Raw genomic sequence first — 14,011 nt, forward strand, 5'->3', positions numbered from 1 at the left:
ATTTATGAATAAGTTGAATAGGATTGGTCCTAGGACTGACCCTTGGGGACCACCACTAGTTACCCCTCTCCATTCTGAAAATTTACCATTTATTCCTATCCTTTGTTCCCTGTCTTTTAACCAGTTCTCAATCCATGAAAGGATCTTCCCTCTTATCACATGACAACTTAATTTACGTAGGAGCCTTTGGTGAGGGACCTTGTCAAAGGATTTCTGGAAATCTAAATACACTATGTCCACTGGATTCCCCCTTGTCCACATGTTTGTTGACCCCTTCAAAGAACTCTAATAGATTAGTAAGACATGATTTCCCTTTACAGAAACCATGTTGATTTTTGCCCAACAATTTATGTTCTTCTAGGTGTCTGACAATTTTATTCTTTACTATTGTTTCAACTAATTTGCCTGGTACTGACGTTAGACTTACCAGTCTGTAATTGCCAGGATCACCTCTAGAGCCCTTTTTAAATGTTGGCGTTACATTAGCTATCTTCCAAACAAAGCTGATCAGGTCATTCGTCTCTCTCCTGCTTGAAATATGTCACCTGCCTCTTCGAACCTTACAACTAGCTTCCAGTCTTGTACTGCATCAAACTCAAGCTCCTCATCTATCCAAATCTATGTAACCTTGCCTTCATTTTGAATTTCTGCTCTTACTTCTTGTAATGGAATGCTAAACTATATTATATTGTTTAGCCACTAGGTGTATAATGTACCTTATTTAAACAAATCTCAGCCATACCTGGCGGAGCATTAAAGGATCTTATGATGAACGCATCTGGTGTGTATAAGCAAGCTTTGTGGCCAGTCCATATCTGGCAAAGAAGCACATGACACTTCCCGCTGCCTCCTCTGCTGTGTCCATTCCCATTTTCAGCAGCGTACCTCACTCCATCTCCCTATGCTTATAACAATCTCTTTCCTTATCCACCAAGTGTTCTTCTCCTCCCATTCCATTATAAAAGCCACATCTTCTGGTAATCCCTCCTCTTTCTCCTCGGTATCCTTAACACCATCCTCAATTCTGTTATTATCTTGTATCTTGCCATAAGCAGATTTTAAAATCTTCAGGGCAGGGAACATGCACCTCTATAAAGCACCGTAGATGCTAAAGCCAAAAACGACCATTATGATCGTCTAGTCCAGAGGTCGGCAACCTGCGGCATGTGTGCCTGCCGGGGTCCCGGCCCCACTCAGCCCCCCACCCACTGCTCTACCCTGCGGGGGCAGGAAGCAGAACCTTGGTCCTGCCAGCAGCCAAGCTCCCCCCTCCCCTGCTTCTTCCTCCAGCATGCTGCTTTCCTGCCCCTCCTCCTCTCCTTCCCTGCGCCGATCAGCTGATTGCCCTTGTCAGGGGGAGGAGAATGGAGCTGCAGCGTGCTGGCTGCTCCAGGAAGGAGACAGAGAAGAGGTGGGGACAGGGCTCTGGGAGAAGAGGTGGGGACAGGGCATATCCCCTCCAGCCCCATGCCGTGAGCACCCCCACAAGCTGAGCACCCAAGCCCTCTGCCCTGACCCCTGCATGCCCCCCCACCCCCCCCACACACACCCAGCCCTCTGCCCTGACCCCTGCACCCCTCCACACACCCAGCCCTCTGCCCTGACCCATGCACCCCCTCACACACACCCAGCCCTCGTTCTGACTCCTGCACCCCCCCACACATACCCAGCCCCACCACACCCCATACCCTGACTCTTGCAGTCCCCCACAACCCCACCCCACTCTGAGCACCAAACGGGAGCTCTGGCAAACCCCCCCCCCCACATTCCCACCTGCACCCCCCGGTCTGGGGTCCCAGCCACTGACCCCACTCTGCCCACTGCCGATCTGGGGTCCCGGCCCCTTGCCAGCCGGGGTCCCGCAGGCCCTGCTGAGCCTGCTGTCAAACTAGGTGAACGGAACCCCAGGCCAGCAGCGGGCTGAGTGGGCCGGCGGCGTAAGATCAGCATTTTAATTTAATTTTAAATTCAGTTCTTAAACATTTTGAAAACCTTGTTTACTTTACATACAACAATAATTTAGTTATACAATAATGACTTATAGAGAGAGACATTCTAAAAACCGTTAAAATGTATTACCGGCATGCAAAACCTTAAGTTAAAATGAATAAGTGAAGACTTGGCACACCCACTTCTGAAAGGTTGCCGAACCCTGGCCTAGTCTGACCTCCCGCACTAGCACAGGCTGTCATAAATTGGCTACTTACGTGACCATGATTTAATAATAAGTAAAGCTAAATAATAAAATCTTTGTCTGGAGAATGGAAGCAACTGTAGGAATTCAGTCCTCCTCCGGCTACCAAAAGCTTGGATGATCTCTGCCCTAAGAAGTATCCATTTATACTGGGTTTTGTGATCGGACATTGTAGCCAGTGAATGAGTCAGAACAGCCAATCTGCTCTAGGCCGGAAGTAAAACAAACACACCAAGCCTCAACTGAATCTCAGAACAACAATCCTAGAGTCTCATTAGCCAGGAGCTGTGCTTGACATTGCTTTGCTCCCGTGGGACCTTTCCTCATGCTTCTGCAGATACCAGCTATTTGAGGTGCCCTGAAAGATGAGAAATGGAACTGAATTTGATGGTGTGTAGAAAGGCCATGCAGGGTGGCGAGGAGAGCAACAGTCTGGCAGGTAAGTTTGTAACATACGAATAGCAGAAAGCCACCAGTTACAACAGTCCCTTCCAAACTGTGTCAAAGCTTAGGACTTTATCCAAACCCCATGAAATAAATGGGAGATTTTCCATTGGCTTCAATGGACTTTAGATAAGACCCTTAATGGACCGAGGGAACACGGACCATGATGCAGAGTAAAGCATCCAAAGAAATGTGAAAATGCCACAAGATCTTTTATTTCCCCCTTGGAAAGATATCTAGTATCAGGAGGCTTTAACATGGGTGAAATCCCGGCTCTGCTGATGTCATTGACAAGATCCCCATAGAATTCAATGGGGCCTGGATTTCCCCTGTGATATTTGTCTCCTCCAGGACAAGACATGTGAAAGCACATCACCCTTCCCCAATACTGCTGCAGCACCGACTTTAGTTCTGAGTGACCTGAGGATGTGAAAGCTGAACCTAGAAACTCCTTTAGCTGCTGGGAATAAGCACCATCTTCAAGCCGCATTTCAGAACAGCCAGCAATGAAAGCAGCCCATTTGCTATCCTCAATGCTCTATGGAGAGGGAAAGGCCAGCCACATCCTGCTCCCAGCTCCCCCTTACCTCAAAAATGCAGTTAAAAAATGCAGAGCAACATTTTAGCCGTCCAAGTCCTGGTGCTCCAGCATTTAAATAATGTTGAAGAGTGAGAGGAGAATATATAAATCAAAAGGAAGTCCCAGGACAGTTTTTCAGTAGGAAATGCTATTTAATCTGGGCCTTCTTTAGGTAATAGGAGACTTCCACTCTATATCTGACCGCACTGAGCCTAAGTATTGCTGGGACTAACATGGTATGTTTCATACCCATGGTAGGTACAAATGCAATGGATTAAGGAGGAAGTAGAATTGACTCCATTTCTCCCAGTTTTTTGGGTTAAACCACATCCTTACCATTATTAGAACCGTTTTTTAGGTTTTTAAAAAATAATGAATATCTTTACCTAGCTGAATGACAGACAGATAGACAGAGATGCTTGAGTAAGGTAGCCATTAAATTGGGTACCGACGCTTGCGCCTGATGCACTCTGCACTCCTATCATGCTGCTGAAGTAAGTCTTCCTAGATATAAGTTTGTCCATTTATTCGGACGCTGCCTAATAAAAAATCATTTTCTCACACACCCTGCTGGCATGTTGGAGATTAGGTACATTATTTATTTTCCATCTCAAGACTCCTCATTTTGGCAGAGGGAGAAGTTCCTGTCTGAGTTTCAGTCCAAAATGATTTGTGACGGCTGAGATATGAAACCCCTGGAAACAGAGTTAAATAATAGGAAAGTCATCTCAGCCATCACAGCAGTGGCACTGCCCCCATCCCTGCTGCTCTGGTTCCATTCCCATCACAATGCACTGAGCTGGGAACATTACCACTTTCATTGTTCCACACTGCAGTCTTAGTGCTGATGGAACGCAGCAGCTTCCTTTGAAGTGGGCACATGGTGGGCAAAACACAGCTCCACTGCTGTTGAGGCACTCAAAGTACACAAGCATCACTCAAGGCCAATATTTTTGAAAGTGGTGAGTGGTTTTGGGAACCCAAAAACAGAAGCACCCAACTTGAGACACCATCAAAGAGCCTGATTTTCAGAAAATGCGAAGTGCCTGCCCTGTGAAAATCAGACCTCTCTAAAGTTCCTCAGGTTCGGTGCCCATAATTTATGAAAATATTGGCCCAAATAGTTACCTCAGCTCTAAGGGATCCCGCCCCACCCTTCCCCTGCAGGATGACTAGATTTTCAAATTGAGAAGCTAGGACACAAGTGGTGGCAGGACCATGGGGAAGGGTTTTGGTGGGGGACAAGTGAAGGGGTGGGGACGTGGGGAGGAATGGGCCACCTTTCTCCCTCTTTCAGAATAAAAAAACTGGGACATATTTTAGTAAAAGGGCAGGGTGTGCGGAAGCTATTTATCACCCTGTGATCCTGTCACTGTTTGCTCCTAGATTTTCTCTCCCCACTCCCAGCGATATAGTTTAGCTTCTTATTTCCCCTCTATTCCTTATTCTCACACACAACCAATTCATCCCATCCTTCATCCCCTTCCACTCATATCCCCACTCAACCCTGCTCATCTAACCCATCTTCCTCAATGCTCAGAATTCCGCAGTTCCCCTTATCGCTTTCATTCCAACCCAGCCACTCCTGCTCAGAAACATTCTCCCCTCCAGACTCAACCCTCCACCCCTTTTCTATCCCTCAGACTCAGAAAATTTGCTCTACCTTAACTCAAAACTTCCACTTCCTAGGCAAAGGACCTTCCTGCCCCACCTCCACACATCTCAGAACTCTTCCCACCCGACCCTCCCATTAGTTCAAAATCACTCCCAGTTCCACTTTATTCTTCAAACTCTCAAACTCTCCCACCCCAACCCCAGGTTCTGTGTACAGACATAGAGCAAAAAGATGGCCCAGACCCCAGAAAAGCTTACACTCTAAGACAAGAGACAACAGATGGACACAGACAGACGGGGAGTACAAGGCAACAATGAGATGATATTGGTCAGTATGATAGCTCTCTGCACACCAATAGTCTATCCACTGTCAAGCTCTTTGTAGACATCACAGCAAAGGAGACTTTTAAAGGGCATCATGGGAAAGCATAAAGGTGCTTGATTAATTTAACAAGTGAGTGATGAAGGTTGGCATCACTGGCAGAGTGGAGGCTCCATCCCGACCTCCAGGCTTAAAACTATCCTCACTCCCTCTCCCCCCCCCCACCACCACATTGCTGTATCTGAAAAGCCAGGGTCAGAAGCAGCAGAGAGTCTATGGTTGCAGTCAGTGGCAATCATATGCAGAGCAACCCATAAATTGTCTGAAGAGCTAATCTATGAGCCTCTCAGAGACCTTTAATGCTTGTTCGCTTGTTCTCCACCTGCTTCCTTTGCTACATGCATCCCATTTGCTACTGGGATTTCTAATGGGATGGGAGCAGTTTTTAGGCATGCAATTCTATGACACTATATGATTATGACTAACTATACAAAGAAACAGAATCTCTTGTATTCTGGAAGATTAGATCTGCCCCTGGTAGAGCAACACATTGATTGGCGTTTGATCCCACATCCATTTGTTGTTATTCTCCATTTCTGACCTGGTGGCAGATTGCTACACAGAGCAATGCTACACATATGTGTTGTTCTCCTTGAGGCGTAACTGGTTATTTAATCATTTTACTAAACAAAACAGATGTTTTCATCTCATCAAGGGACCTTCCAGCAGGTATAAAATAGCCTGAAACAAGACAGTGCTTTCTACTCCATGTAGCTGAATATCAAGAAATGATTTGGCACATTATTAGAAACCACAACATGAAAACAAATGTGATCCACCAAAAGAGTTGAACTCACAACAGTCTCCAAGTGATAAGGAACAAACAGCCACCCCTCAAAATCCAACACACAAAAGTATCTTTTCAATTAACTCTAATGTTTATCCCAAAGGATAATCACATTCCTTCTGATAAGGAATATTTTCTGACGTCGTGAGTATCATACTGTTCCACCCGCTATCCCAGGAACCAAAGCCATCGCTTCAATATCTGGTTTCTGTTCATCACACTTACTAGAAGATGCTACGTTATTCAAATAAGGTTGGGCTTTTGAGGACCTCACTATCCCAAGCAACCTCATAAGGTACCCACATGTCCCCCACTGACAGTGAGACTAAATGAAGAGGACATTTTCACCACCCAGCCTGATCCTCCCGCCTGCAGTAGGCTCAGACAAGCAGGTAACCCCTGACCTGATCCTTTTTCCAGCATCTTAGGGGCCCTACAAATAAGCCAGTCCACTGGAGCACACTGTAAAATTTGCCTGTATTTCATCTGACCAAATCCCTGTCATCTAATGAAACTTCAGACTGCTTTATTAGTTAAATCATGCTCTCCGTGATATACTATTAACTTCACTTTAATTAAGAGAGTGAAGCCTGCAGCTATTTTAGAGCTAAAACAGTGACAATTCAAAGGCAGCTAGGCTTTTTATAGCATTCAGGTCAATTTAGATGATGGTACTTAACACCATAGAAATGACCTTCCATTTGAAAGAAACTTTCATTAGAAAAATGGTACCTTCCTGTTCAAAAGCTTGGATTTATCTTTTATGTCTTTATTTAATCTACTTTGACAGCTACATTAATGCTGCTGTGAACAAAGATACTTGAGCCTCAATTGGCAGTGAAGGTGGTAGGAAAAGTACAGAAGGCCCAATACTATGGAATGCAAAACTGCGGCAGATCCATAGTCATGCTCTCCTGTATTTGAAACATGGCCTTGTATTTCGTGGACAAGATAAGAAGTCAGGAGATCTGGGTTCTGGTTTTGCCTCTATCACTAACTCACTATGTGACCATGGGCAAGACAGTCAGGGCAACATTTTCAAAAATGCTTAAGTGCTTTAGGAGCCTACATCCCACTGACATTCAATGGGATGCAGGCTCCCAAGGCCCTGAGCCTCAAAGATATTTAGGCACCTAACTCCCATTTAAATCAACACCTTTGAAGATCTAGACTCGATTGGACTTAGGCTCCTGTCACTTAGGAACTTTTGAAAATTTCATTCTTATCCTGTTTGTACCCCAGTTTCTACCTCTATATAATGAAGACTGGATAATACTTGCCTACTTCTCAGGGTGTTGTGAGGCTTAATTAATTAACATTTATAAATTGCTTTGAGAGCCGAACATGGAAGATGCTGTATAAGTGCAAAACATTATTAAAAGGTGAGGAAAGCTGTATTTAACAGTGTTTTCTTCTAAATGTCATTCTTGTTGGCCAAAAGCCTCCGTTATAATGAAAATTCCCTTCCTCTGCTATTATTTTCATGAAGTGTACCAGGCTGATGTGCAGCAGTGCACAAAGTGTAATACAATCAATTTTCAGGTCCTTAATTTCAGCAGGGAAATGCTAATACCCTTTCATCTTTAAGAATGTTTACAGCCCCTTGTGCTGAAAAATTAATTCAAACTTTTTTCTCCGGAGGTCACCCTGGGATACAGCTGAACACAGAATGATTTATTTTTCAGCTCACTCATCACTACTATTTCTCGGTGCCAATGGTTGCTGAAGATCTAGTAATTTCATGAAAAAAATATTGCCTTGAAAATGCAAACAAAATCCCCCTTTTTTAAAAAAAAAAAAAGTACTCCAGTGACTTTAGGCCAATATAAACCAGTGAAAAATCATACTGCTCTACCCAGCAGTATGGAAACTTAGATTGAAAATGGGGTTGGAGTTAGCATCTAAAAGACCTTTTCTGAAACTGCCAGGAACAATATTTAATCTTTCTATGTAACTGCAGTGCATGAGAGAGACACAGTAGGGGAAACCACACTGTGCATTTCATAATACATTGCTCTAAAAGCAATCTCTCTAGAGATCCCAAAGCCTGATCTACATGGATCTGATCAAATATCGGCTAGACAGCAGTAGATTAATGCACCACCTTTGTGCCTCGAAAGACAGGAGTTCAAATCCTACTCATTTGACGGCATAGATAAACGTCTTTGCTGATCTTGGTCTTGCTCCCTAGTAGGTGTTGTTACGAAACTGTCACTTCAGCACAAATGGCAGCTTCCTAGGGCCTGCTTCTGATCTCATTAGTAACCCCTCTTAAATCACCAGAATTATACTGGGTAAAGCTTGTGCATGATGCTAAGCAAAGCACATAGAGAAACCTACGGTTAAGGCTGCAGAATTGTTTCCCTTCTAAGGGAACATTTTCAAGTACTTGTAACTTTGTCAATCTTTTTCCTTTTGGCCCAAAATTTGGAGAGTGTGTTCTCAGCCTGGGAGCAATTTATTTATTTTTGCACTGGTTTAACAAAATCAGTTCAGCTGGTTTTGCTAAGGGGAAAAAAATGCATGTTTAGAGAAACAGTCGTGGAATCAACCCCTAAATCACTATCCATACACCAAAGATGACAGGATGATTGCTCATGCCACTAGCTTAACTTGCCATTCCCCGTCTTTTGAGGGCTTCACTTTCCAGTGTTAACTTTCCTTTCATGTCTGTGTATGGAAATGATTATTTGAAGTTTGTTCTGTGGTGGTGCCTAAAGGCCTTGATCCAGACAGAGATCCCATTGTGCTTGGTGCTGTACAAATAAAGAAATGGTCCCTGCCTTAAAGAGTTTACAGTCTTAAAAGCCAAGTAACATATGAAAAGGGCAATAAAAATAAATGCATGTATGCTTGATTTATTTTCTATGTACATTTTTCATTATTATATACAGACAACGTAACAATCAACTTTTCCCATTTGCTTCTCCTTCTAGCCATCATTAATTGGCTGATTTCTTATAGGGAGAAGTGACACTGGAGTAAGAGGTAGTAATCAGGTTCTGTGTACTGGAATATCAGGGGATGAGGTGACAAGTCAGGACTGAGGTGTGTTGGGCAAGTTGTGAGAAGTAGCTGAATCTGGTTTAGGTAAGAACCCCTCCATTTTCCAGACCAGAACATTCACTGCTATTTGTCAATACGGAACTCAACCTCACATGGTTTGTTACTTGAACAAGGATATGGCACTATTAAAGTTGGATTAGTCCGCATAAAATAACTCTTAAATCTTCACCCAAAACTTAAACCAACCCAGAGTGCAATCTTTTCTCTAGTTTGAACAAGTAAGTATAAGTATATTTTTTCCTCCTGTAATTTTCACTTTCACTACATCTCTGCGTTTCCTGGTTCTGGCTGGGACAAGAAACATTGAAATATCAACCAAAAAGCTATTCTTCTGGGACTTCTAGCCTATCACAAAACAGGAGTGGCCACATCAGCTGCTCTAGAAGCAATCTCTCTAGAGATCCCAGCTTCCTCTTAACTGGTCTCTATTCATCTCAAATTAGCCCAGGCCTGGTCTACAGTACGAGTTTAGGTCGACTTTAGCAGCGTTAAATCGAATTAAGCCTGGACACATTCACACGACGAAGCCCTTTCTTTCGACTTAAAGGGCCCTTTAAACCGGTTTCTTTACTCCACCTCCGACGAGGGGATTAGCGATAAAATCGGCCTTAGCGGGTCGGAATTGGGGTAGTGTGGACAGAATTCGACATTATTGGCCCTCCGGGAGCTATCCCACAGTGCTTCATTGTGACCGCTCTGGACAGCACTCTCAACTCAGATGCACTGACCAGGTAGACAGGAAAAGCTCCACGAATGTTTGAATTTCATTTCCTGTTTGCCCAGCGTGGAGAGCACAGGTGACCACGCAGAGCTCATCAGCACAGGTAACCATGATGGAGTCCCAGGATCGCAAAAGAGCTCCAGCATGGACCGAACGGGAGGTACGGGATCTGCTCGCCATATGGGGAGATGAATCAGTGCTAGCTGAACTCCGTAGCAGTAAATGAAATGGCAAAATATTAGAAAAGGTCTCCAAGGCCATGAAGGACAGAGGCCATAACAGGGACACACAGCAGTGCCGCGTGAAAATTAAGGAGCTAAGGCAAGCCTACCACAAAGCCAGAGAGGCAAATGGAAGGTCCGGGGCAGAGCCGCAAACATGCTGCTTCTACGCGGAGCTGCATGCGATGCTAGGGGGTGCAGCCACCACTACCCCAACCGTGTGCTATGACTCCATCACTGGAGAAACACACAGAGGAGCGGGTTCGGGGTACGAGGAAGATGAGGATGAAGATAATGTAGATAGCTCACAGCAGCAAGGAAGCGGAGAAACCGGTTTCCCCAACAGCCAGGATATGTTTATCACCCTGGACCTGGAGCCAGTAACCCCCGAACTCACCCAAGGCGTGCTCCCAGTCCCTGAGGGCACACAGGGGACCTATGGTGAGTGTACCTTTGTAAATATTACACATGGTTCAAAAGCAAGCATGTTTAATGATTAATGGTTAATTTGCCCTGGCAACCGTGGCCAGTACAGCTACTGGAAAAGTCTGTTAACGTGTATGGGGATGGAGCGGAAATCCTCTAGGGACATCTCCAGGAAGCTTTCCTTCATGTACTTCCAAAGCCTTTGCAAAAGGTTTCTGGGGACGACTGCCTTATCCCGTCCGCCATGGTAGGACACTTTACCACGCAGGCCAGTAGCACGTAGTCTGGAATCATTGCATAACAAAGCATGGCAGCGTATGGTCCCGGTGTTTGCTGGCATGCAGACAACATCCATTTCTTATCGCTCTTTGTTACCCTCAGGAGAGTGATATCATTCACAGTCACCTGGTTGAAATGAGTCGATTTTATTAAGGGGACATTCAGAGGTGCCCCTTCCTGCTCTGCTGAACAGAAATGTTCCCCGCTGTTAGCCACGCGGTAGGGGGGAGGATGAAGTGATCATCCCCTATACTTGGGTGTGGGGGGGAGCGGGGTTAGTTGGGTTTGTGCTGCATGTTAACCCGGAAACCGCAGCCCCTCCTTTTACATTGCAAACCCATTTTAAATGGCCAACCCAACGGGTCCTTGGTATGGGAAATGAGGGCGCTACTGTTTGAAACCATTCCCACATGTTAAGAAGGTTAAAAAAGCAAAAAAACTGTGGCTTACCATGGCTGCCTGCAAGCCGAAATCTGTTGCCTGGCACTGCGTGAGTGATCTCTCACACCAAACCGGCAGGCCCTCAATATAAGAGGGAAAATGCGACCTTGTAACGAAAGCACATGTGCTGTGTAATGTGAACGGCAAAAATTAACGTGAAAGAGTGTACCCATTGTTCTCTAAAATGTGTCTTTTTAACCACCTCTCCCTTCTCCTCCACTAGCTGCAAATGTTTCTCCTTCACAGAGGCTAGTGAAGATTAGAAGGAGAAAACGGCGGACTCGGGATGATATGTTCACGGAGCTCCAGATGTCCTCCCACGCTGAAAGAGCACAGCAGAATACGTGGAGGCAGTCAATGTCAGACTACAGAAAAGCACAGTATGAACGAGAGGAGAGGTGGTGGGCTGAATCGCGGGATGAACAGAGCAAGTGGGGGGCTGAAGATGATAGGTGGCGTCAGCTTGCAGACAGAAGGCAAGAGTCGATGCTCCGGCTGCTGGAGCATCAAACTGATATGCTCCAGCGTATGGTTGAGCTGCAGGAAAGGCAGCAGGAGCAGAGACCGCCGCTACAGCCCCTGTGTAACCAACAGCCCTCCTCCCCAAGTTCCATAGCCTCCTCACCCAGACGCCCAAGAACACGGTGGGGGGGGCCTCCGGCCACCCAGTCACTCCACACCAGATGATTGCCCGAGCATCAGAAGGCTGGCCTTCAATAAGAGTTAAAGTTTTAAACTGCAGTGTGTCCTTTTCCTTCCCTCTTTTCCCACCCATCCCAGGCTACCTTGGCAATTATCCCCCTACTTGTGTGAGAAATTAATAAAGAATGCATGAATGTGAAGTAACAATGACTTTATTGCCTCTGCAAGCGGTGCTCGAAGGGGGGAGGGGAGGGGAGGGTGGTTAGCTTACAGGGAAGTAGAGTGAACCGGGGGGGGGGGGGGGGAGGGTTCATCAAGGAGAAACAAACAAAAGTTTCACACCGTAGCCTGGCCAGTCACAAAACTCGTTTTCAAAGCTTCTCTGATGCGCACCGCACCCTGCAGTGCTCTTCTAACCGCCCTGGTGTCTGGCTGCGCGTAATCAGCGGCCAGGCGATGTGCCTCAACCTCCCACCCCGCCATAAATGTCTCCCCCTTACTCTCACAGATATCGTGGAGCGCACAGCAAGCAGCAATAACAATAGGGATATTCTTTTCGCTGAGGTCTGAGCGAGTCAGTAAGCTGCACCAGTGCGCTTTTAAACATCCAAATGCACATTCCACCACCATTCGGCACTTGCTCAGCCTGTAGTTGAACAGGTCCTGACTACTGTCCAGGCTGCCTGTGTACAGCTTCATGAGCCATGGCATTAAGGGGTAGGCTGGGTCCCCAAGGATCATGATAGGCATTTCAACATCCCCAACGGTTATTTTCTGGTCTGGGAAGAAAGTCCCTTCCTCCAGCTTTAGAAACAGACCAGAGTGCCTGAAGACGCGAGCATCATGTACCTTTCCCGGCCATCCCATGTTGATGTTGGTGAAACGTCCCTTGTGATCCACCAGGGCTTGCAGCAGCATTGAAAAGTACCCCTTGCGGTTTATGTACTCAGTGGCTTGGTGCTCCAGTGCCAAGATAGGGATATGGGTTCCGTCTATCGCCCCACCACAGTTTGGGAATCCCATTGCAGCAAAGCCATCCACTATGGCCTGCACGTTTCCCAGAGTCACTACCCTTGATATCACCAGGTCTTTGATTGCCCTGGCAACTTGGATCACAGCAGCCCCCACAGTAGATTTGCCCACTCCAAATTGATTCCCGACTGACCGGTAGCTGTCTGGCGTTGCAAGCTTCCACAGGGCTATCGCCACTCGCTTCTCAACTGTGAGGGCTGCTCTCATCCTGGTATTCTGGCGCTTCAGGGCAGGGGAAAGCAAGTCACAAAGTTCCATGAAAGTGCCCTTACGCATGCGAAAGTTTCGCAGCCACTGGGAATCGTCCCACACCTGCAGCACGATGCAGTCCCACCAGTCTGTGCTTGTTTCCCGGGCCCAGAATCGACATTCCACAGCATGAACCTGCCCCAGTAACACCATGATTTGCACATTGCTGGGGCCTGTGCCTTGTGAGAGGTCTATGTCCATGTCAATTTCCTCATCACTCTTGTTGCCACGCTGCAATCGCCTCCTCGGCTGGTCCTGGTTTTGCTTTGGCATGTCCTGGCTCTGCATATACTCCAGGACAATGCGCGTGGTGTTCATAGTGCTCATAATTGCCGTGGTGATCTGAGCGGGCTCCATGATCCCAGTGCTATGGCATCTGGTCTGAAAAAAGGCGCGAAACTAGTATCTGACAGACGGAGGGAGGGAAGGAGGGGCAAGTGACGACATGGCATACAGGTACAGGGAATTAAAATCAACAAAGGTGGCTGTGCATCAGGGAGAAACACAAACAACTGTCACACAGAATGGCCCCCCCAAAGATTGAACTGAAAACCCTGGGTTTAGCAGGCCGTTGATTTCACGGAGGGAGGGGGAAGCAAATGAATACAGAACAAATCTATGTTTTACATCTTAAGCTGGCAGACGACGGTGCAGCATGACTGATAGCCCTCGGTATCTTCTGGGTGCTTGGCAGAAAATACTGGGCGCTTGGCAGAAAATAGCATACTACGACTGATAGCCAGCATCGTCGAGACTGTTCGATAGGACTGAGCATGTCTGCCCAGGTGCCCATGATTGACAGCCACTGCAGTGCGACGACGACAGATATCAGTCGTAATATGCCATCTTCTACCAAAAGGCAAGGGGATGCTGCTGTGTGCAATGCAGCCGCACATCTGCCAACACCCAGATCGCCGATGAAGGCTACCAGTC

Source organism: Chrysemys picta, chromosome 7 (assembly GCF_011386835.1).
Source record: "Chrysemys picta bellii isolate R12L10 chromosome 7, ASM1138683v2, whole genome shotgun sequence".
In the NCBI taxonomy this organism is placed as follows: Eukaryota; Metazoa; Chordata; order Testudines; family Emydidae; genus Chrysemys; species Chrysemys picta.